At 35.5% G+C, this 25,796-nt stretch overlaps 1 protein-coding gene across 7 annotated transcripts in view; it reads right to left on the bottom strand.

The window, feature by feature from the left end:
• The window catches only part of LOC122570163 (tyrosine-protein kinase transmembrane receptor Ror), a 352,187-nt gene that overhangs the window by 123,543 nt on the left and 202,848 nt on the right, over positions 1–25,796 (bottom strand). Inside the window, exon 1 of one of the 7 annotated variants that reach the window (XM_043732140.1) lies at positions 17,468–17,730. The exons of the other annotated variants lie outside the window; for them this stretch is intronic. The gene's annotated coding sequence lies outside the window, so the exon portion shown is untranslated. Of the gene's footprint in view, positions 1–17,467; positions 17,731–25,796 lie in introns of those variants that run through there. 7 annotated transcript variants of the gene reach the window in all.

A 25,796-nucleotide genomic window follows, 5' to 3' on the forward strand; every position in this document is an offset into this window, starting at 1 on the left:
TAATAATTTTATCAAGAAACGACCATATTTAGTGAACATTCTTAACACCATTTTCCTGGTTAAGATTGCTATTCATGTGTATTAATTTTTCATTAACGTAAGTGCATGTTTGCAATAGATGTCTTGCAATTTCTATTTACATTGTTAGATTGGTTTTTTATTTATTCTGATCACGACAGTCGTGTCTTTCCATAGCGCTAATGAAATTTCAAAAAGTTTAGTATCATAGGTATTCTACGATAGGTGTTCACATATTTGCACGAGCCACTGCATTTCATGGTCTGAATCAACAAAGAATTAACGATTAATTTTACCCAATCGATTATTATACCTAACTCGTTTTAAAATACTTTCAAGTAATCACCTTCCGCTATAAGTTATTTTCTCTTCTGTTCGCAACAGCTAGTGATATACAACGCCTATAAAACAGCTATGTATACGCAAAGGAATGCAAAAATAAAGGAATCGATGAACCAACGATATTCCAGAGTTAATCACTTGTATGCCGATAAATATTAAAAATATAACTTAATATTAAATATTAAATATATAAATTGATATATATATAATTAATAATATAATATATGTATTAGATTGTCCGAAAAGTTTCTTTCGTTTTATGAGGAAATAATAGACGTACAACCTTTTTTGTTTTATATTATTTTGTCGAATTACGTACGATCCATTTTGTTTTGTTGAGATAAACACTGCGACATTTCACAGACTTGGTTTCATGTTTGAATTGTTTTTTTTTTTTGAATTTCACATGAAGGTGCACTGTTGTAAAAAGCATGTTTGCGAAAGAAAGAGACTTTTCGGACAACCTAATAGTATACATATCTTAAATTATTACTGGAATATAATGGTATAATTACCTCACGTATTTCATTATTAATCCCTCCATAAAATGTTATACTTAAGAAGAACATAAATAAGAAGTATACTAGTACCTACTTTCTCGTATTAACAGTTTTAATATGTATTAGATTTAGTAATTTTCATAGCTTTTCATATTCAACAAATATTCTTAAAATACGATTCGTTATTCATTAAGAAATATATTGGTTAGCAATTAAAGAATAGACAAAATTCATGTCTTTTCAAAAGCATCTCATAAAACACGCCAGTAACAAGACATAATCATAATCAAAGTCTTGAACAAATAATAATAATACTCGTTGAAAGATTTATCCAGAGTGACAGTAAGCGACGAAGAAGCAACAATTTCATCCATCTAATATTTAGCATAATTTAACAACTACGGAAGACTACCATTTTCCAATATCACTCATTCTTAAAGCATTCCATTAACCATGAACGTTTTCATTCGCAACAAAAGAAGCGTAGAACGTAATAAAATTCTCTTTCAAAGAATTTCATAAAACACCCCAGCAACAAAAATTAACCACAATCAAAGTCTCTGTACAAAGTAGGAATTCAGCCAATAACATTCAGCGAAACATTCGTTCAAACGAAGAAGAAGCAACAATTTCGTCAGTCTAACGTTTAATTTACAACTCTCATCCATGACGCCCTTCCTCTATCGAAGTTTCAAAACGCAAGAAACGAGTTTCCCCGTTGGCGTTATTAAACGCCGCAGAAATATTAATCCCGCTGGTGGAATGACATCGACGGCTATCCGTTTAATACTTTGCCCGCAATCCTCCAAAGATATTCCCGTCCGTCTAGCTAGGCGGACGCTCGTGTTTCCCTTTCCGCTTGGCGAATAATCCTCGCCCGACACCCAGCCACGCCACCACGCCCGTCAAAGATGCGTCTGCTTTCAAAGGAAGTGCTCTTGCCAATGTCTCCGCTTTTAACGCGTGCACACTATGTAGCAAGCATCGTCTTGAAACACGTCTGCCTCATCTTGGTAATATCCGGCAACGATCCGTCATTGATTCGCTTTCTTCCTGCTCGTTCACGCATTTCCTGTCTAGGCGAAGGAGGTAACGCAGCCTGTGAGAGTCAAGGGTTGTGATTGCGTGAAACGCGGAGTGGTTTTTCGGTAGGGTGAGCATGCGTCGATTCGGGCGAATTTGAAGTTCTTGGAGTTTGCTTACTTTCCTATATTATACTACTATTTTATAATAACTTATAAACGATAATAAATAATCTTTGTTATAATCTTTTTATTTGAATTTGCTTTCTAACTGGAGTTATTTAGTAAGAAGGTAGGCTTTATTGCTCTTTCATATTCCTTATTCTTCTTTTCTTAATGTTGTATCGTGTGCTTATGATTTTTTAAAATACCTAAACAGGTTTGAAGTGGAGTATTTAATTATTTCGATGAGTTCGATATTCTGTATCTGTGCGAAATGTTTTTTTTTAGAAATTGCATTCTTCACTGCAGTGTATAATTTAATACACACAATATATTATATTATATTATATAATTATAGATTGTGTATTATTACTATCCATTCTATGACGTAAATCAGATACGGTCGGTAATAATGGCTTGCCAAACGCATTGTCTCCGAACAAAGGTAATAGACTCAATCTTCTGATCGAATGGCAACTATCCAACGTCGTCTGTATTTGGTTAACATAGATGCACTTGGTAACCTTATTAACAATTGGAAATCGAGCAGGAAGTGAAAGTACACGGAAACGTAAATGTTTCATTCAGAGATTTGTCGTGTTAATGGCACAACTCTCGGTTTGTTACAGTACTTTCATGTTTGAAAAAAGAATAATGTCGTCTTGCGTTATAATTCGTTAATTTTTGACACTGTATGCGTTCAAGGTTGAATATAAAGACACATTCGATAAAAGAAAGTACATCGTTCCTGCAGAAAAAGTGAAATTTCGTTAGCAACAAAAGTGTCGCATACGATCCTTTCAATGTCAGCCAAAAAACGAACCGAAGACTCAGTGCATTAACATAATTTTCCCACGAGCGTATCTTCAAAGTAAGAAGACATCATCAAGAAACACGTATCCGTGCCAATAAAAGAAATTAAAAAACTGTCATAAACGTCAGATGAAACAACGAGTCCCTTTCCGCCAGAGGAAAAAATCTCCTTTGCGTTATAAGCAACGTTTCCTTTCGGCCGAATGAAACCAGCCGCCTTTAATCTTGCGATAACTCGGCATTCTCAGGGAAAACGATCATCCTGCGAGGGATACATCAACGCGTCGACGATAATCGAACGCGGTATCTCAGGGATAGGGATAACTGTACGAAGGGTAGAATGTAGAAACCGAAGAGTAAACGCGTTCACGTGGTGAAAAATGCGTCTTCTTCGACGATGACAGACAGTCCGGAATTATTCTTCGAGTTTCATGATAAATTGTTCGCGTCTAGACTGATGAGTTAACAGCTTCCCAACATTTCCACAAGGATGAAGTGTTTGTCCTTCAAATCTGTATGTTTTATATTATTTCCTGATTAATCCTGTAAATATTAATTTGAATGGTGTAAAATCACCAGAAATTGGTTCGCTTATATAGTCGGACTTGTAATTTATTTATGCATTTATGGAAAATTTAAAGATGCAACAATGCAAAGAGCGTATATAATATTCAATAAATATGTGAAGTATCGTAGTGTACAGTATTCGCTATAATTAAATTACGGAGTTATATGCAAATTCATATTTTTTTACAATATGATTAAAAAAGTATGAACTCTGTATAAAATTGTTCTATCTAGCAAATACTACAGTTTAGATATTTCTAGATTTTTCATTTTCCATCTCTAATCGCATTCTGTGCTTTGCACATTCAAATTTCCTACGTAGTTTTACTCTTTTATTTATGTCCATAGAATTTGCACAAATATCCGCAGTCTACTTATAATTTGGAGCTTCAACAGTTGTCAAATTGTTGTGTCAAGAATTCCTCCTTCTTCGCGTCTCCTATTTAGTGAATCTAAAAAAAAAAGCAAACCATTGCTTCATCCTAAAACACGTGTAAAAATCTAGTAGCACAAACTCACTATATCCATGGTGGATCGAAGCAAACTGCATTTCACCCTGATAAACACACCAATAGATCAAGATTTCAACAAATTGTAGTGTTTCATCATCGCATCAAGGTAGAACGCAGAGGAATTTCAGGAGGAACAAATGGCGGTATGTCCAAGAACCATCCGCGCTTCCAGCTATTTGAGTGCCACGTGAACGTCGAAACTTATCGGTTTCCAATGTCGTCGTTCACTAGCAATTGGAAAACTTTCCTCGTAATCCGTCAGATAAATCACACGTTCCTTATGCATCTTCTATCTACGTCGATCTATCCATTTCTCTCTCATTTTCTCTTCGAATACTTGAGGACTCCTTTCGACTATGAGAATTCCTTCATAGACATCTATAGTTGCTCTTCTCCTTTCAGTGTCATCTTTGCCTTCTGCCTATTCAAACTCTCTGCATACCTTTTATTTCGAATGATGATAAGAGACAAAAATGAGAAATAAATCCTTTAGTTACATACATTTTTGAACATTTAGAATAAACATTATAAACATCCATTATAGAATTATTCTTTCATTTTCTATTAATATTTCTCACAAAAATCTCATCAAAATATGATTACGTACAGTCAGAACAAAAAGAAATGGATAGATAGCATCAGTCTACGTAGCATCGATAAATTCATCGAAATTTAATCAAACTAATTTAATTGTATTAAGACTAATGTTACATACTTATTTTTCATTTATTGTACATTCTTATAGTACATCGATTATTTCGTAAATAATTGAGACGAACGTTTACATTTTCCTGCAAACAAATTGTATTTAACGAAACTTTATTTAGTTACTGTTTATTTACCGTTCCACATATTTTTGTCATTCGTTGTGTATGATTTTATATTCTCGTATAAAAAATATGAATCCGCGGAAACACCCATAACTCCAAAGACAAAGTATCAAAGCGAAAAACGAATAAAAACAAGTTTTATCTGAACAATTATTCGAATAAAAATTTCTTTCGATAACGTCCACTTCTATCTCTGTTCTCCTCCTTTGTCTCCTCTTACGATCCTCACGCATTCTTCCAGCAATGTGTGGCAGCTATCACCGGACACTATCGGAACACTCGAAGCGTTTGAACCATGTAGGATCGTCGGTGTCTCACGCATCGCCGGATCAAGGGGCCCCGGAGCAACTTTCGCTCCAGAAGTCGGAATTTACATCTGTTTTCACCGACGCGCTTCAGACAGACGAGCGCGCGGGTGGAATCGATAAGGGAAGAGGATCCACTTGACGCGCCAAGACGAAAGCCACCCTCCGCGGCGTGAAACGATCAAATCGGCGAAACCCTAACGCGCCCCTTTGCTTGCTGGCCCGTGACGGGACGCCACGATCCTCGTGTTGACGAGGAATATACCCCTGCGTCGATGCGTACGGGTATTCCGCCTAGAAGATACCGGGAGATGTTTCTGAATTTAAGTCCTTGTTGGGTTAATAACCGAACTTGTTATTGGACCTTACGGAATGCATTGTATTTTATTTTTAGTCGGAGAAAAATTCTGGGATTTATATATAGGACATCTTTGTCCTGGATTGGATCATTAACTTTATTTACTGTTCTTTTCATTCTTCCTTTACTGTCTAAAAATATTTACTTATTATTTGAAACAATGACAAACATAATATCAAATAGGAATAAAAAATATTCAAGTGATTTGTTGCAATTTCTATTCTTGTTCTCCGATATTTTCTACAAGAGACCATCCTTAAGTTTTCCATTAATCGATGTTCTAATAATAGATAGTTCTGTTAATCGGTATTCTAATAATCGAGATCCTAATTGCACAGCTATAATCGTTCCTGTAGTTAAAACTGCTTGAAGCTTTAAGCAGCCGATAGTAAGAAATTCAGTTATTGACGATGCGAATGGTAAGTATATAATTTTGAAAGTGCTGTTTATTATAATTTTGCTATTTTATTTTCAATATTTGAAATGATATTTGAATTGATTATAAAAGCTTCTAATAAATATTTATTTATTATTGTTTATTACATTAAAAGGTTATAGGTGATGGATTTAAAACACACGACAAATTAATAAATAATTACTAAATAATACTAAAATAATAAATAAATAAAATAATACCGACTATCAAACTACCGATATATTACTAAAATAACTGAGCAGATATAGTAGTCTTCGCAAACTCTGGCCAACCAAGTTCCAAACTATCGCGCTTCTAATGTAACGAAGCACAAAGTCCCTGTACAAGCGAATAACTATAACACCAACACCCATCTCTCCAAACAACCAAAACTAGGTCCTTCCTCTCAGACAATTTACTCGATTTACAAAACCTGTCTCACCTACTATCTGCATCCTAGAATCTGCCTGGGTCACTCGGAAAGTTTTCGAGATGAAATACAAATAGTAACAAACTCTTTGAAATTTCTAATTTATCAAATTAGACTCTCAAGTAGGAACAAGCTAAATTGCATTCTTAAAAGCAGCACTATATTTCGTCGGGCCAAAAAGTGTCGAGATTTTTATTGCTTTAATTCATAGTAATACATTTGAAGAATATAATTTCAAAGGTTTAGACTAAAACTCTTTAGGCTAAAATTCGACATATTTCCAGAAACACGTATAGGCTATGGAACAACTCATGCCGGGTACATTTACATTTTTTACTTCAGGCTTTAAATGCTTCTTTCACGAAATTACTTGTCTTAAGCTGGTGATTTAGAAGAAATTATTCAACCACTCGAGTTGTCCTTACACACATGACTATATAATTGCAATGAACATATTTTAGACATTAATCTACTTTATTATGAAGGTTCATATAATTTCGTAAATAACAAGAATATTTTTCGATTTTTGATTCTACACAAAAATTGCAAGCACTAGAGCTGCTACCATTTTCCAATTCCGATGGCTGTGGCGAATGCCTTAAAAATATGTAAAGATGTCGCTATTAAGATAAAAACATTTGTTTCGTATGTTCAAATGTTAAATATAAAGGCATAAAAGATTTCAAAGCAATTTGCTTCATAGTTACTTTAGGAAAAACTCGCAACAATCCGCCGTAAAGTATAATCGTACCTCAAATCAAGAAAGAAAGAAGAAAAAGAAAGAAGCCATCAATTTGATCATTCCCATAGTAATTCAATAGAGTCGTAACGTCTTCCTTCCTTTTCCACCCCTTTTCGTAACGTCGAAACCTCTAATGCCGCTAATAGAAACCTCCGTCTCCCAAATCAATTAATTGAAATCCACCTCCATATTCTCACCCCCTGTTATTCGATCGCAGAATTTCGGCCATGAATCTCGCAGCGTCGCGTAAACGACGTCTGAGCACGCGAACGACTTTCGAGACGCGCCAGGCACGTGACTGTCAGCCGTAACTTTAAACGAGTCACTTTGTCCTCCCTCTGCCGCCTGTCGTCCAAGTTTCCACGGCGACCGTGGCTGTTACGTATGCCAGCCGGTCCGGTATTTCGTTCGTAATTGCGTGCGCGCTTTCAAAGTCACATACAAACTCTCAACGGAGGGGTAAAGGGTGGAAATAGTCACATCTTCGCCTGCCGGAGAACGAAACCATTCAAACCTAACGCCATTTATGCAGCAGCACAACTGTTTTACTGAAACGACAAAAACGAAAAATTCAAAGTGTAATGTCTGTCTTAATGGTCTCCGTTTAAAGAAACGTAAAATACGATACACAGACTGCGAATTTTCGAGAGTGCGCTCAATGCATAGTGCAAGGATATACAGGATATCGAAAACAGAGTACGCTATTATAATTGTTTTGAATATTTGAAAATTATCTAAAGTATAATCCAAAAATTAATATGCTTAAATTTAACGTTAGAAAATATCAGTAACGAAATGCAATTTGCAATATTATCTGTGCTGTTCTACTGAATATATATACCGATCTGTTGTTAGAATTGAAGCAAGAAGTCCGATATAAAAGTCAATGCAGTTTCTCAAACATGTGTCGAGATATTTGTTTCTTTAGTTTGATTTTTAATTTTAATACTCTGTAACTAAAATTCTGACGTACTGGTGGAGGATTTTCATCGACGAAGGGATATGAAACAGTCGAGGATTAATCCTTTCAGTTTAGCGGTGGGTCTTGGTGACTAGTTCAAGTGGAACACCCTGGTCAAACCTTCCGATGACCTAGTTTTGATGGTCTTTCGATTGGAATGTTAGGGAAGTTGATAGCGTACGTGGTGGATAAAGAAATGGACAGGTTATTTTAACGAAGCATAATGGGATATTTGAAGTGGTGAAATGAAATATTGACTGTTCTGTTATATTATAGAAAATTTCTGATCTTTACCTCCTTTAAAACCAAAGTCTTTAAAATAAAAAGAATCTATGAAATTCATAAAAATTCCTTTCCTACAATTACTGAGAATACGTACGTGTTTTTGACAATATTAATATCACGTGTTTTTCTCAGAAGCTCGTTTGATAAAAATAAGAAATAATTTAAAAACGATAAGAATCAGCACACAGAGAAATTCAACTGCTGGTTTATCGATAGAATTTTCTCGCAGCTTGGACAAAATTTAAACGCCATTCAAGAAGAGAACTGGGAAAACTCATGGTGAACGGGAGAGCAAAATAATCAGCCGTCTGTTTAGGTTGAGCCAGAGTCGCGGAGGGATTACGATTACGCGTGTGAAAGGGCGGACCGCGGAAAAGTTTTTGCGACGTCGACGAGGGTCAGTTTTAAAATTCATGTTGGCAACTTGAAACTCGGAAAGGAAACTCAGAAAGAAAAAGTTTTTCTTAACCTCGAAACGTTTGACGAAGAGGTTAGGGCTGTTCTCATGAAGAAGAACGAGCTTGGAGAAACTAATGAAAATAGAGGAAAATTAATATTGCATGGCGAGTTTGCTGGAACTGAAACAAACAGAAGGAGGGTAAAAGATTGTCGTCTGAAGATAGTAATACCGCAAAACTTTGAGAAATTTACGATTCATACAAAGAAGCATGTTACGGCCATGTTAAATCTCTATTATTTCAAGGTCATTGCTCGACTACCTTTTGTATTATATTATTTTGTTAGCGTTAATTATCGTGTACGTTGGATCTGTAAATGTTTATATCTAATATAATCAAAATTAACATTTGAAAAACATACAGAGTATACAAAGAATATACACATTCATTATAATTTTTATACAGAGAATGAAACAAAAGTTTTATTCCTTTTATTCCTTTAAATTGATATTTTCTAAACAAAATTTTAGTTACAATCTCTTACAGCGACGCAAGAAAGAAATTTATTACTGTATCGATTTCAATAGAGAATGTAACTTGGACAATAAAATTAAATGTAATAAGATTTACAAAAATGTTAAGACTTTTAAAGGGAGCTATTATATAACTAATTCCTCTTCTGTAACGTTACGACCAGGAAGAAAAACATGCCCAGTAGCAATTACAGGGGTACTTCTTAAAAAATTTATGGGATTAACGTGGCTGCATCTATTAGCAATAATTACGTGGAAAGCTAAATTACCTTCATTTTTCTCAACACGTTTTCGCACTCACGCCGCCTCTTAACCCTTTGCAACCCCTAGAAACTTGTTCCTAACAATTTACGACTATGCATTCTTCTTATTGGCTTGATTATTAGCACGAAATTCTAACTTTAAGGATCTTAAATATTCACAATTATATCATTGATCAATAAATATTTTTTCTCTGTTCTATAGAAGAATATTAATTCTTTTACTTCCACTACAAAAATTTTATACCCTCCATTGTTCAAATTTTTATTACTTACTTTGTTTAATATTTCAAGCTTTAAATTTCACGGTATTCTTAAATTTTAGAGGATTTTGCGCCATCGTAAATTTGGATATTTCGCATCGGTCAAATATATTAGAAAGCTTAGATTTAAAGCTTTCTTCATATTATTTTAATATCGTTCGGCATTCCTCAAACAGACATAACTTTGTTAATTCTAGAAAATCGAAATTAGAATTCTGCACATATGTGTGAGTGCAAGCCAGAAAAATGTGTAATTCAAATCCTTTTACCAGGCTGTAATGATAAATAAATCTATCTATAATCATTTAATTATATTGCAGAAAAATTATATTTCTTTGGAGAGTAGAAAGAAAAAGATTAATATTTCCAAAAGTTTACGATATTCTAGTTCAGTAAAAATAAGAATCTGGCGGAAGGAAATTCAAACATAGTTTAATATCGGAACGTCAAATACCATGAATCCACTTTTTACCACCAAAGTATTTCAATAATACAAGAAATAACGGATTGTAAAATTCCAAATTCCAGACGTGATAAGAAGGGTAGCTAGGAGGAAAGCGAGCCAGACACTTTTCCTCGTTACTTTTTCGCAAAGTTTCCCAACAGTTCCGCGAAACTCCCTCCCTGGCGGGTAATAATATTTCATTCCGAGATATCGAGCTCCTTCTCGCTGTTCTATTCGCGGCCAGCCGGCGAGCAAGTGAAAAATCACTGACGATAATAAATTCCGTGAGCGGGCTGAGCATCGTTTCCGGTAAGACAGGGCTAACGTGCCGCGAACGTCGCCTCGCAATCGTCGAAAAGTGAATCGCTTTGCTGTCGTTTTTCTACTGTAGAATTCCTACGATAGATCATTGTTCCTTGGACATTGCAACTGCCAGAGTAGTAGTGACGACTAATTCGTAACTTTTCATAGAAATTTTATAAATTTACAACGCTGCTATTTCCAGCAATTTAAATGTTTTCTAGTAAAAACACTTGCGCATGTACACCGTAGATTTAAATTCGTGTCACAAGCTAATCGAGGGAGATGATGATGATCTATTATTGAAAATAAAATCGCAATACGTCCTACGAGAATATCCATGAGAATATTTATAAGAAGAAATCGTGCACAGAGTGACCATAACTCAATCAACACGGACCGTTCTTGTTATTATTTCCTCGCCTGCTGGCCGAGATACACGCTATGTACATAAAACTTCCCCTTTTCTTGTGTAATCAGCCCTCCTTGCTCCTTTGTGAGCCATTAGACGTCTGTTAAGGGATGAGCCTTATGTGACGTATTACGACCCCGCAGGAGTTACACGTAGGGTGGGTTCCCTTCGTTAAAACTCAGTTAGGCGAAAGGGAAGGACGCAGCCTTTCGGGAATGAAATGTTTCTTTCTCGTCCTTTAATTACTCCTACAAGGATTCCCGCTTACTTTCGGTGATACCGTAAGCTTCTGCTTATTTTTCCTCATCCCCTTCTCCTTTTCCTTTTCTTTCACCCGTTACGTGCTTTTTCTTGGACTTTCGTAACGCAAGCGAGAAATTCGTTCTCGTTGTCCTGGAGACTGTGGGTGATTCTTTTCTGGGATTCCTTTTTACAGTGGCGTTGCTTTAATGTTGTTCGTTTTTGAAAATTGTTGGTAAATATTAAACAAAATTCTGCTCGTTTTTGAAGCAGAAGAGAATAAACATTTTTTATAATGTTTATCAAAGTTTAATTTACAATATAATTTTCATTATTATTTTTTAACTTCTTCCTATTTTAATGGCAGCTTGTGTATTTCTCTGTGGTAAAAGGAATCTCATTCTTGAAAGGCAAAAATTCATTCAGTGCCTTTCTCACATCAGCATCTTCATGAAACTTTCTTCTGTTGAAAAGGTTTTGCAGAACCAGGAATAAAAGATAGTCGCAAGGTACTAAATCTGGAAAATACGGTGGCTGACGTGGAATTTCTCAACCAATCTCTGTTATTTCTTCCTTGCTGATAAAGTGACGCGTGATCTCGGTTGTTATGTTCTTTTTAAACTTCTATATTTAAATTCTTCAGTTATCGACAATACTTTTAAAAACTATTCTTTTCTCCTGATTGTAGCATTTTCATACTATAAACGGATAGAACTTTTTGCCACACCTAATGCATCTCCTTATTGTTACAACAGATTATACAAATATAGGATCGATGTATGCCAATGTTCCATTTACGATGTAAAGAATGTCTCACCTGATAGAATTTCCTCTTCGAAAATCACATCTAACACTTACCTATATATTATATTACAAACCAGAAATACAACGTATAATTTTATTCTTAATATTTTACAAAAAAAAAAAAAAAAGAAATACATTATCGAAAAAGAGAACAGAAAAGCGTTATTGTATAATTATGTTCCTTTTACTTTATCAAATTTACAACCTTAACAATACCATCGTACTATCGCAAGCAACGAAGATATTCACGTGTTCCCTTTTATTCCCTTACACGTACACAGCTGTATACATAGGAAACGGGTGCACATAGATTCTACCTATTACATGGAACGGGCTTAGATCCGCTTAGAAAGCTCTTTGTCGTTGGAAACGTAAGGACTGACAGAAAGAAAGAACCTTTTCCAAGAGTTCGAGGAGCATTGAGGACTACGGCCAAGGACTCTCGTCCACCCCCTTTAATCTCTCTCTTCTCTTTTACGGTGTATCGAGTGATCTGTGTCCTCGGGGGATCTTCCACGCCGCTTAAATTCTCTGATACCGTTGCGTGGTTGATCTTGCCAACGCGGAGATGGTAATAAAATTCAGAAAATTCAGTTGGAAATATAGCTTTTTAACACGCACTGCGGAAAGGAACAAAGATCTTTTTAATCTGGAAATCTATTTTAATCGTATCTTCACAGACAGATGTACAGTATTCTAAATCTATTTTTCTTCTATCAATCTTTGATTTACAATAAACGAATTTTCTATAAAGGAAAAGAAGAAAATAGGAAGGAATAATTTGTCGATTTTTTAAGCTTTCTTTGAATTTCCAAAAATCGACTCGTCAGTTCTATACTTTTCCATGTAACGACGAGATTACAACGAGGAAATAAAATATATTAAAGCTTCACTATTAGTTATTTGAAAGTGATTTCTTCATAAATTCGATATTCGATATATTAAACGAAATATTAAAATATTAAACGAAGTTAAAACGTTAAAAGGGAAAAGTACCACATGGAGAGCTGGCCAGAAAAATATTTACCATCCAAGTACTTTATACTCAGTTTTTCGTACACAATTTTTCTTTATACATTTTACTTTATTTCGAATTATCTTCTCCTGTACTAACATGTATTATAATTTTGCAGAAAATATACCAAATACCTCGCATGGTCGAATACTTTGTAACCAATTAAAAATATACAAATATCAAAAGTGAAATCAGTCACTAAAATATTCTTATTTAAATACCTATTAAAAATTCACCGACTCATCGTGTACTGCCATTTAACGAGATTCGTTCATCTTTTGCGTTAACATTTTTTTCTGGTGCATCCAGGAAAGAGACGACAGTGGTGGTGCCATTTTTATTCTCACTGGCACGAGTTTCATTGGCTTTCTCGACGCCGTAAATATTACATGTAACACTCGACTTGCTTTACGCTTCTATGAATTCTACACGAGACGGCAATTCCGAGTTCCTGAAATTCCTCGGTCCATAACTCGACGATCTTATTCGCACACGCCGGGAGATGACACAAGAAGGACGATAAAGACGGAAACAATTTTCATTCCTGTTGCATACGTCTTTCCGCCCGTGTTTCCCGTGTGCGCAACGTATTTCTCTTTCTTTGCGAGTGCTGACCATTTTTTCGTTGTGGATTCTATCTGCGATTAAATATTTTATAAGTAAAAAATGGATGAAAGTTTCTGGTAGCAGCTGTTTCGCAGAAGATTCGTATCGTGCACAGACTTAAGAAACTATAAATTTCTTAAGAGAAGTAACTCTAACTATCACCTCCTTAAGCTAACTATTTTATTTTTATAAAAAAAAAAAATAATTTTAATAGTTGCATATATAAACCACCTCTTGCTCGTGAAATTCTCAAAGTTTCAATTCAATATCAAAAAAGTTGGTAACTATTTTTTCTCCGTAAAAAAACTAATAATTACGTTTCTCTCGTAAAATGTATTTCTATTAAAATTGCAATTAATATCGCGATAATTTCCAATCTGTGGCTTCCAGTTAAATGTTTATCTTTGAGTCGAATGATCGAAGGAATATGAAACAATGTTTAATTTGTATTATTGCATCGGTCCCTTGTACCGACGACATCGTTCTAAAATCGACGCTGCTTTAACAGGCTCGCAGTCAAAAGAACTGATGTTTATTTCATCGAGCTCGGATCGTGCAGTGTTGAGAACTTTCGCAAGTTCCGCGAACTCAAACGAGCCCTTGTTCGACTGGAGTGTTAAATCGATCTCCGTCAACGTGGACGGTTGTGTTCGGCTTTGGGAACGCGTACGTGCGACCAGACAGCTTGCGTAACGTTGAAAATGTAAATTTAGAGAACGATGGTACGTCCATTTTAAACAAACAGTACTTTCTCGTTGTATTACGTTTTCTTCGTCCTTCGTACGCTACTCTTAGGAAAGTTTTAGGAAATTTTGAATTAATGGCTGATCAAGCCTCGTTCAAATTTTTAGCCCGACAAATTTTTCAACGAAAATCTTTGCTAAGATAACGCCGAATACCGAACTGTCTCTTTTGGTTTCATCAATCTCGCGCAACGCGTAAATTCCAGGCTTTTAACTCGTACTGTATACCACTCACAATATATCATAAAATACTCGCGTCACTCTGCCAATAAAATCCAACTTCCGCTTTCGAAGTACTCGAACTCGTAGCAAAATCCCCATTCGCTTGGAACTTTTCGAAACAGTCTGGAAACTACTACTCGAACAACACTCGAAACCTTCGCGAAGCCTTCGAGCAAGCTATCAGAAAGTAAAGCACGTTGTTACGTCAGCAAAAATTCGATGTTAATCCCAGCGGATGTCCCGTAATCAAAGCGATTCCCGATTGCAGTGAAAACGATCGATATGAACATCGAAGACCGGTGCAAAAAAACGAGCATCGAGAAACACCTGACTCCGTGCAATTTCATCGATCCTCGAGCGTTCAATGGATCTCCTTCGATCCTTGGGCTGAACAGATCGCAAGGCACGTTGGCCACGCCTGCCAACCTAAATCGATCTACCTCGAACGATGTAATGTCAGGTAATCACGGTGCCTCGTAATGACCGTGATAACGAGCCACTTCCCGTCCGAAAAGGTGATCGTCCCTCTGGTAATTGAACGTTGTGCAGGGGAAAGGACATGAACAGGAATCGTTGCGTGCCCCAAAACCGCCTGGAAATTGATTAGAAGACACTCTTTTCGGCGTCTTACGAGAGATCAAGTAGAATACCTGTTAGCGATGTCCCACTAAAAATAAATTATTTGTCCTTCCTTTTTTTTTTGATAATGTATAATGGTTAATAAAAGATAGTATTTAATATTTATTTAATATCTTTTGACATATATTCTGATACTACGAGGTACTATGTCCTATGAGGATCTTTCAATTTCAAAGAAATTAACGTTTTTGTAATAATATTAAAGTTTCAAGTAAAACAGCTGTATCTTTTTGTCTTGTAAAATGGGCTGATTTGTAATTGAATAAGAAGAAATCTTCAGAAGCTTCAGTGAGAAATCGTTAGAGGAAGTTGTTTTATCAAAAGAAATTCTACCAGTTCGTCTTAATAGAGTAAGTTCAAGGGGGGTTTTACTTGAAATTGTTTTAAGACCGCGAGGGACACGATTGTTTACGACTATCGCAAAATAAATTGCAGCCAACAAGCTTCGACCCTTGACAAATTGCAGCGTATAACAAGGGAAAAATTACCACGATACCTACGGCATTTTTTTTCCTGTAATAATAGGTCACCAGAGCATCTAGGGTCTACAAGCTCTGATATTCTACTTATTTGATTGCGGAGATATAACGAAGTGTATCGATCAACTATAACTCGAAATGGGTATTTCTCTAGCTGTTTAATGCTTTCGCTATATCATAAGGTAACAGAAAACGTTTGCTGTCAAGTGTAAATATCAAGCTTAAATAAGGCGTTATTTTACAGCTATCTACAAGATTTAAAAAATGTATTACAGCGTTATTAAAAAATTCGTTACTGATTATTTTCCGAAGTTCATTTTTACAGATTGCCACATAAGTATTTCGGCAAAATCGTCTTTCCCTTTTTCTTTGAAATCCCCTATTTTCCATTTCACTTGATCAGACTTCGATAACTAAATTTCCACGCCAGTGATTCACTACCTCTCGATTTACTTTCATTACAGACGGCGAACATCGCGGCATCTTGGAATTTCCAACGAAAGAAGGACGTCTGTAGCGAGGACGTGTAATTCCTTGGCTCGAAAAATCCTCGTAATCGTAGCTCCTAAAAATGTTCATCTCCATTCGCGCGGTTTTATCGGAGATAGAGAAAGCGAACGAATGGCACGGACGGACGGACAAGTAAAAATTTACAGCGACGCGCGGACGTGTCCCGGTCGATCGTGAAAGAACAATCGAGTCACGCGTCGAAGGATCCGAGGCGGAAAGAAAGAGGAGAACGATTGCCTTCTCGAGGCGTTCGAACGAGCGGCCATGGGAAGGGGTTGGTTTTCAAAAGGACGTTTGTACGTGACGCCGGCGAAGGATTCGCAATATTCCTTTCTCCCCGTTTCACCCCTTCGATCTCTATCACCCTTACTACCCGCCTTATTTATTTCTCCCTGTGCTGTCTCTGTCTCTAATTAACTAGCCTCCTTCGTCTATCTGTCCATTCGAATCTCTCTGTTCCAGGATACGTAAGTATGTACTTATATTTTATTTTAGCTGTTCAGTTTTCTCTTTATTTATTTTTTCATGTTTAATTAAAATTTACTTTATTTCTACACCAGAAATAAAATTTCTTTCGTGCAAAGCGTGAAAAATCAAATTATCATAGAATAAAATGGAATTTTTGCAATAATATTGAATTTGTAATCGAATATTATTTGTCAGTGGATATGAATTTGTAAATAATGTTAAATAGATGTTAAATGGAACGATATACCCGTGTGTGGACATTTACGTTCCATTGAATTATTTTGATCTAATCTGAAAATAATAAAATTTGGTAGCATTATACGAGATAGATTGGAGTAATTGAGATTTACGAATTTCATTATTTCATTTAATAAGTTTATTGCTTGCCTATGATAAAATCTCTATTTGTGAGAGAAGAAATTTTGCTTGATGGGAACATTAGAAGACATAATGTTTATAGATATATTTGGCCTGGTGAAAGTAGACCTGCAATAAGAATTCCTCTTTCAGTTATGAAAGCTATTAATAAAACATAGCAAATGTGAATATGTTTTAATATCCAATGTATCTAAATTTCACTAGTTATTGATTCTCTGTACCTCTAAGAAAATAAAGTATTTCAAAATCCAGGAAAAAGATATCTGAAGAAAAGATGTCTCATATAAACGTGAAAAAGAAATGAGAAAAGTAGAAGTGTTAAACAATTATAATGCGACAGCAAGGCGTCAACGTCTAAAAATAATTAACAGATATTTGACCCAGCAAATCTAAATACGTAATTAACAATAAAATTCTACTTTTTAGTACGAAATATCACCTCGATATATTAATTTATCTATGCAAAGAAATCTTCGCCGACCGAACTTACCTTCTTAAAATAATAAAAAGAAATTATACTCGACTCACTTAGCATGGAAATTAATGTTCAATTTTACTACGCAATTCACTATCGTCACGATCACTCACCACCACTAAAACGACACTTTTCTTTCTCTAAAATCTTTTCATTAACATTTCTACGTGTTTACCCTTTTTCTCTTACGAATAACTCGTCTCTTTAACACTACCACTCGTATCTGGCGACTTTTACACCGAGTTGCCCATCGCGTTTCCTTCATATTTCCGTCTCCAACGAGGCACGCACCTGCCTCTTCGTCGATTCGCCTCCATTTCTCCATCTGTCCGACCATTTATCTCCTTTCGACCGCGTGTCCGCCCCCGCTACCTCCTTTCTTCGTACGTGTGCCGAATAGACACGTGTTCCCTACTCTGGCCGGGCTGATTGATCGACGAAAGAGGCGCGGACGAAACGGTGCTCGAGGATTCAATCCGGCCCCGAGGTTACACGCGGCCCTAATCCCGGAAAGAACGGAACCGGAATTGAATGCTCGCCAGAACGACCGCTCTGCCTCTATCTCTTTCGTCAGCTTTAATTATTTCCACCCTTGCAACGGAACTCAGAGCGGGGTTAATTGAAGGTTCGCGACTAAACGAAAGCGTTTCACTGTTTTTCTGCATCTTTCAAATGCCTCCTGGACTTCTCGAGATGATTCTCCTGCTTCGTGTTTCTTGAATCGAAATGGAGAAGAATGAGACGACCAGGTTCTTTCGATTATCGGAGATAGATTTAACGAGATGTCTAAAGGGCTTTCAGTTAGAATTTCTAGCTGTAGAATATCTTTATGTCTTTGTGTGATCGTTCAGTACGTTTTAATTTAGAACCATTCGTGTATGCATTTATGTTTCTGTTAAGTCTAGAAGCTTTAATTTCTTTTAGAATATTCTCATCTAGAATGGTTCATGTATTTTAGGTTGCTGACAACGAGATATTAAGGATCTTAGTTGTCTTCACGAACTCAATGTACATTTTATTTAAACTATATTTTATTCATAATTCCATTCGTACTTTCCTACTCCGAAACGTTATTTCTCTTTCTCCCATTTTTGACAATACCTATCATTTTTCCAAAACACCAATTTTTCATTCTACTCTACATCTTTCTCACAAACTCGATACACGTTTTATTTAACGCTAGAACTACCATATCATTCAAATTGACTAGTTTTACAATTTTATCTTAAAATTCCTACTTCATGTTATATTTTTTTCTGCAACGATGTAATGACTTTCGCAACGATGACTAAAAGAATAATATAATGAATTTTATTTTGTTTTTTATGTATTCAAATTCTAAATAATTTCATATCAAGACTACTTATACCAATACCAGTGAAAATGACTGGTACTTGTCAAAGTGTAAAAGGGTGCTGCAATTTGTTTATCAAAACCCAATTAACCAGTTTCCTCGTTTTGTACAACTTCCCACACGTTTTTAAAATTTTTATCGCGTATCATTCGATATGATGATATCGGTTATCAGGAAAATTCCGGATCGATCGCTAAATCGCTAGATGCTAACACTAGCAATACCACACCAATCAAAATGTCTGGTTATACAATTTTATAAATGTGTCAACCCTCATTTAGGGATCATGGCCCGGGATGGATTAGTAATACCAAAAATGTACTACATAACATGGAATTGCTTCTGTAAGAAAGTAATAAATCAATAAATATAAAAATATTCTATTATTAGGTATTTTTTAAACACCAGTCATTTTGACTGGTTTTGGTAGAAATAGCTTCGTGTTAACTATCGGTAATTCTACTGTTAAACAATCTCTTATTCTTCATTTTGCTAGTATCCTTACGCGAATCTTCTTCCTTCGTTCAACATTTATACAACATTTTACACAAACTCACAACATCATTTCCTATTCAATCATCTCATAAGTACCATTTTTTCCAAATCAGCAATTCTTCACTTTACTTTGTACCCTTTCTACGAACTTCTGCATCTTATCAAGACTTTTATCCATCATCTCTCTTCACCTGTACTTTCCCTCAAAGACCCAACCCCTTCCAAAATTTCTCTTCATTTTCTTTCACTATCACAATTTTTGGTTTTCTCACCTCCTACTCTCTCCCCTTTAAACACCCCATCCATCCTTGCCCTCATTCCTACCATTCGCTCCCGTCGCGCCGCACTAAATGAGATTAATCGTTTTGTCATAGTGATTCGATTAACCCCGCACGGCGGCCGAATCTCGAACATATGTTGCCCGCAAATCACGATTTTCCCGACAGACTGGCTAGAAACGCGCCATACGGCCGGTCGTTCGTTGTGATCTAGCCATAACTATCCGCGTGCACATTTTCAGATCATCAATCGCGACGATTTCATGGAAAGAGACTGTTTCAACAGTATAGTTTCCTCGTGTATACTTTTAATTTCAAGCGCATTGTCCCCGACAACGAGTCTTTGATCAAACGCAGCAGAAAAAAATAAATAATCGGAATTTCCGCTTATTATTAAGCAGAGAACAGTGAGCGAATGAAAGAAATAGTAGTTGAAAAAATGTATTTGGTCGGGAAAAATCGCGGAGAAAGTATTGGACACTATAGATTTACGAAGAGATAAACAGTAATTTGTTAAGTATATAACGTGTTTACGGAAAGCTGCAAGACTTGAGTATTTACAAAATTATAACGAAATAATACGTTTTAAAGTTTCTTTCGTCGAAGAAAACATATCTCGTCGATATAAACTTTTGTTATTTATGGACATTTGACGTCGTAAATGCAATCTCTTTGCAATACATTAAATGCAAGCAGAAGAATTGATTTAAGTTTAGAAATGCGTTAGTAAAGTTGCAAACGCAAGATTATTTTATTTATTACATATCAACATATTAGGTCGTCCGAAAAGTTTCTTTCGTTTTATAATTATAATAATAATAGAATAATAGATATAATAATAATAGATGGAAATAACGAATGCACATTTTCCGTTTTATATTATTTTATCGAATTACATATGGTCCATTTTGTTTTATCAAGATAAAAATCACAATGTTTGACAGATTAGGTTTCATGTTTGTATAAAGATGCGTCGTTGTAAAAGACGGGTCTGTAAAAGAAAGACACTTTTCGGACAACCTAATAGACTATTTCACACACGCAAACATAGTATAATTCTCTACATTTGTTCTAATAAATGTTGGATATAATTTTTCCCATTTTAATATAAAACTCAGATTTGTGGATCATAGATCGACGTACAATTTCGACGTGTTACGAAAAGGTTCGTTTACCATGTCAAAGGTTACCATAATAAATGCTAATTTTGCATCAAACTTTTACAACCTATACTGCTTACTATGATAGCAGTGTTCAAATAAAATCGTTTCGTTGCAATCGAAGGACCGAAGAATAAGGGTAATAAGATGTCTATTCATCAATCAAGTAATTAAAAATAATATCGGTATTTAATGAAAGAGACTCAATGAGATTCGTAGCTTCAATCAAGATCAATTTTCCTGGATCCTTTCTCGAATGTCAATAGCGTCCAGAATCGATATCGGATCGACTAATTGGAAAGCCGATCGAAGCGTGTTACAAAACGAAGTCGGACGAACAATTCCACCCGATAGGATTCGAATCGTGTTGGAGGGATCAGAAGGCAGAGGTAGAAAAGAGGAAATCTCCTAACGCGATATCACGTTGAAATATCGTCGCGCATTGACAAGCCGGAACACTTTTACCAGTCGCCATCGATAAGTTAATCGAGTCAAACAAATATCGAGAAAGGCATTTAATGGTTTTTATCTCTGGCCAGAGCCACGTATTGAATGCGTCGGTTTTTCAAGCGGAGAAAGGTCGATCTGTCTTTCCGTACAACCCTCATCCCCCTCCTGGCAGCCATTCATATGCGATATTAGAAGTGGACTGGCCGGTTTTTATTGTACATATCGCGATGCAGAACTGCAGAGAAATTTCAGGGAAATACTGAACACGTCCACAGGCGTTAAAAATGGGGAATAGTAGAAATTTTTTGTGCAACTTAAAGAAAATCCTATGTCGAATAAAATATTAGTATTTAATGTAATTTTTAGATATAGGCGAGATAATAATTTAAATGAAATGGACAAGTATACGTACGTTAAAGATAGGAAATGTTCAAAATTTGTTTGCATAAAACAAAACAAATTCTTATCGAATGTTTAAATAAATATTCCGTAAAGTATTGTGTGTATTATATTTTTAAATTTTATGTGTATTATATTTTAAATATAAATTTTTGTGGTTTTGAAATAAATAGTACGAAGTTAAGATTGCTACGATATTAGTATTTAATGCAATATATATGCAGCCTGAATAATAATTTGAAATATCGAACGCGTCCACTTGCATTAGAATTTTTAATACCCAATGGTTAAATAAATGTTGCATATTGAATCGCAAAAATCTACCGTTATAAATCAATAATATTATTGGAAAAAATGTTGAATCAATCGTATTAAAGTATGTTAAATTATGAATCAGCCAGTGAGATTGACGTAGTGCTGAAATCCTATGTTTGATTTATATCTTTGATTAAGAATTATTCCGAATCCAATTTGAATTTCAAATTACGAAGTGCAGTTGAATTTGAATTAGAATTCATAATCTATCTTCAAATCTATTGAATTAGAATTCATGTGAATAATTTCCCATGATTTGAATTAGGATTCATAATCTATCTTCAAATCTAATTGTAACTTAGAATCTAGCTTCGAGTTAGGTAATATTAAATTTGAACCTGATTCTAGATCTTCAAATCGATAAAAACTGCATTCAAACATAATCTAGATCCATAAAAGATGTAGTTTTGGCCTAGTTCCGATTTCTATAGATCTGGGTCTAAGTTCAACATAACTCGAAGCTAAGTATCGACAAAATACGATGCAAATTTAATACAGAACTAGTTTGAGCTTAAATCTTAACCTTGACCTAGTGAAATTCAACTTGAATCAAACTCTGTACATTATCTAAAACTACCCAAATCATGCTCAGATTTAATCTACGCTAAATTTCACCATAAATGTAGCACAAACTAAATCTTAACTTGCTTGAATTTTAATTTAAGTCTTTAGTCTACTAAATCTTAAATTAGGGAAAGAATCAAGTCTACTTTTAATCTAATTTTAATTTGACATATAATTAATTGATATTTCGAAATTTCTACTTCTAATTAGGTAGTTATCAAATTGAAATTACATATTAAAGTCGATCTTAATTTAATTTGAATTTTTTATTTTTTACAAATCTTCAATGAAGTTTTTGATTCAATTAAAATTTAATTCAATAACTACAGTTTAATTTGATATAAAGTTCTCCTAAGTTTCGTATTTTAAACCAATTAATTCTAACATTTGATTTTAATTTAACAATTAAATTAAATTAAATCTCGAAACTTGTATCCAATTTCGAATTATCGAAGATACATTTTTAACGAATTGGAAAGGAATAGATCTATTTTATTGACTCTGTATTCCACTTTATAGTTGTAAAAGGAATTTAAAACAGGCTTTCGAAAGAATCTAATCTACTAGAATACGTATTTTCAGTGAATAATGGAGAAAGGATAGCAATCGTAGCTAAAACACGTGCCACTGGGAAACCCATAAATACAAAGTGAAAGCTTCAGATACTTGGGGCGCGCTTTCATGTTCTTGATGGATTCTTGTTATCAGAACGCTGTTGTTATAAATTCCCCAAATCGTTTCTTAATGTAATCAAAGATAAATCGATTGATAAAAATATCCAGAGTGTGTTCTTTATCAGCCTCTATTTTATTATGAATTCTTTACTATCTAACACGATAAAAGCAGTCACAAATAGAAATATTAATCTAGGTAGTGAAAAAATAAAGTAAATTACTTTTGACAATATAATATGTGATATAATACACGCTTTGATAAAAAGAGGTTAACGTGAGAATAAATTTCGAGATAAATGTGTTTAAAATTATACACTCTGTCTGCTTCCTTTTCAGCTGTTTTAGATCCTGAAGAAAAAAAAAAAAAAAGAAAACAGTAAGAGAAGACCCCTTCTAACTTTAAACAAAAATAGTTGATTTTTGAGTTAGAAGTTACACTTACTATCTTTTTATAAAATCAACAGGATATAAATCTATATTACACATTACAAAATATGACAACAATTTACTTCAATATTTACTTGTTAGATAATAGCATCGATCTTCGGCGATCTCGAACTCGCGAAGATTCTAGGCCAAGTGTTGAGTGTTGCTGTTGAGGTTTTTGACTCATTGCCAGTCTTCTTGCCAGAGGGTTCATCATTCATCACCTTCCCCACTCCGTGACCAGATCCTTCCAGAAAACCCTTATCGCTTGTTACGTGCCACGAGGCACCGTGACCCCGAGTGTTCGCGAGTCATCGGCCCCATGCACGCAATCCTCAGCGGCAGACAACAACAAAGAGCGTCGGGTTCGTGCGGCACCCCGAAACTATAACATTCGCAATTCCAAGAACCGCGCTCGTATCACCAGTCAAACCCGCTATCGAGTCTAAACGCTGATGACACATTTATGATAGTGGTTATCGACAATATAATACTCTCTTGGAAATCGATCGACAGTGCACGATGCGTCGTGCAACATACTGTATACTGTCTACTGTAGTATACATATATATCTGTCGGGTTATCGTTAGAATTGAGGGCGCGTAACAATTCTACATTTGAAATAACCATCGTTTTTCACAACAGAGATTATATTTACAGGTGTAAATATGACTTTTTACAAAGTTTGACGAATAACCGTGGTGTTTACACACGCGAGATGTTATTGACAATGTTCTTAGGTTCAATAACGAACCCACGGTCAACGGGATAACTCTTTACTAAACGTAGAATACTTTGAAGCACAAAATACGTTTGCTGGGACGCTCGGTATATACTGTTCGGTATGTAACTTTCCAAGGCGATCGCACGAATAATAGACCGATGAAGATTTTCCTCTCTTTACGATTGCGTTCGTTTGTTATATGCTGGTTGGAAGCATCGAAAAAGTTCCAATCGCCGTTGCTAGGCAGTTTCTGCCTGGAGATTAATTATTAATACAACGTGTGTCCCATTATATTGACACCTCCGAGGCAAAATCACACGTGGCTAGATTTGTTCTCGAGGCCGTATGCCGCTACAACTATATTTCTAGGGAGAACCATACAACCACTCCACAACTCCGTCAGGCAAAACATCCATCCCGTGACCGTGGCTACGTTCGGCGACCAGTTGTGTCACCTCGAGCCCAATCCCACTATTGCAAATCTCGAACAAATACAATCAGATTGAATGACAACAATTGCTTAATTACGGCTATGATAGAATCTAGGCTAAAGTATTAGAGGATTTTGCCAAAATTCCAAAGGGAAGGCTCCCGTGTCCTTTCATCTCCGACATATCTAATACTAATATATAATATATACACTTGCTGCTTAAATATCTCTGTTTGTATTAACGTCAGGGGATTAGAATAGCCTTCTTAATGTGTCTTAAAATGCAAAAATTCAAAAGTCGTCTGAAAACGAGTAACGAGAGAGTTGCGTAAGATACGACAATTACAAGCGTCGGTTTTATTACTATATATTGGCTTTCGAAAATCAATTAAGTCGGGTTATGATATATTATAGCGCGCAAGTACGATGATTATGAAAAACCAAATCATTGCTATTTGTAATTTTGTAATTAATACATATCTTGTAAAAAATAAGCAAGTATTCAAATATTTTTATAGCGGTAGTGTAAATAGATAAATACTTGCGAAACTCTTTACATGATAGTATATTGTAAACGTAGCTAATATAATACAACAGCCGTAGAGCTTCTACGTTATGACATATTGTATTTTAAGAGCAAAAGTACCGAGAGTCAAGCAGATGCACCTGATCGTTTCCGATGGTAGCGATTTTCATTGAACTTCATGGCATGCACGGGATATAATTTTGGAAACGAATCGTTCTACGCGGAAGGGGACATCGTAGGGCGTGTACACACGGACAACGGACTTTATTGCGTACCTACATGGATTCCCATAATTTCAGGGATTCATATAATGCTGGACTGCGTCATGCTCTACAGCCTGCGTCTCCCCCCCGTTGAGACATCGTGCACAGGATGCATTGTGCCCCATAAAGGGAATCCTCCCTTGGAATATATGCAAAAGCAAGTACGTGCCTTCCTTTCGTTCCAACTTCCTTTGGACCTCCCACCTTTCCTATTTTCATAGTCTCGAGATTTCCCTAATATTCTTCTCCTATATTACCCTTCGTTCCTTCTGTCTTCCGTTTTGTT

The sequence above is a fragment of the Bombus pyrosoma genome, linkage group LG8, assembly GCF_014825855.1.
Source record: "Bombus pyrosoma isolate SC7728 linkage group LG8, ASM1482585v1, whole genome shotgun sequence".
Taxonomy (NCBI): domain Eukaryota; kingdom Metazoa; phylum Arthropoda; class Insecta; order Hymenoptera; family Apidae; genus Bombus; species Bombus pyrosoma.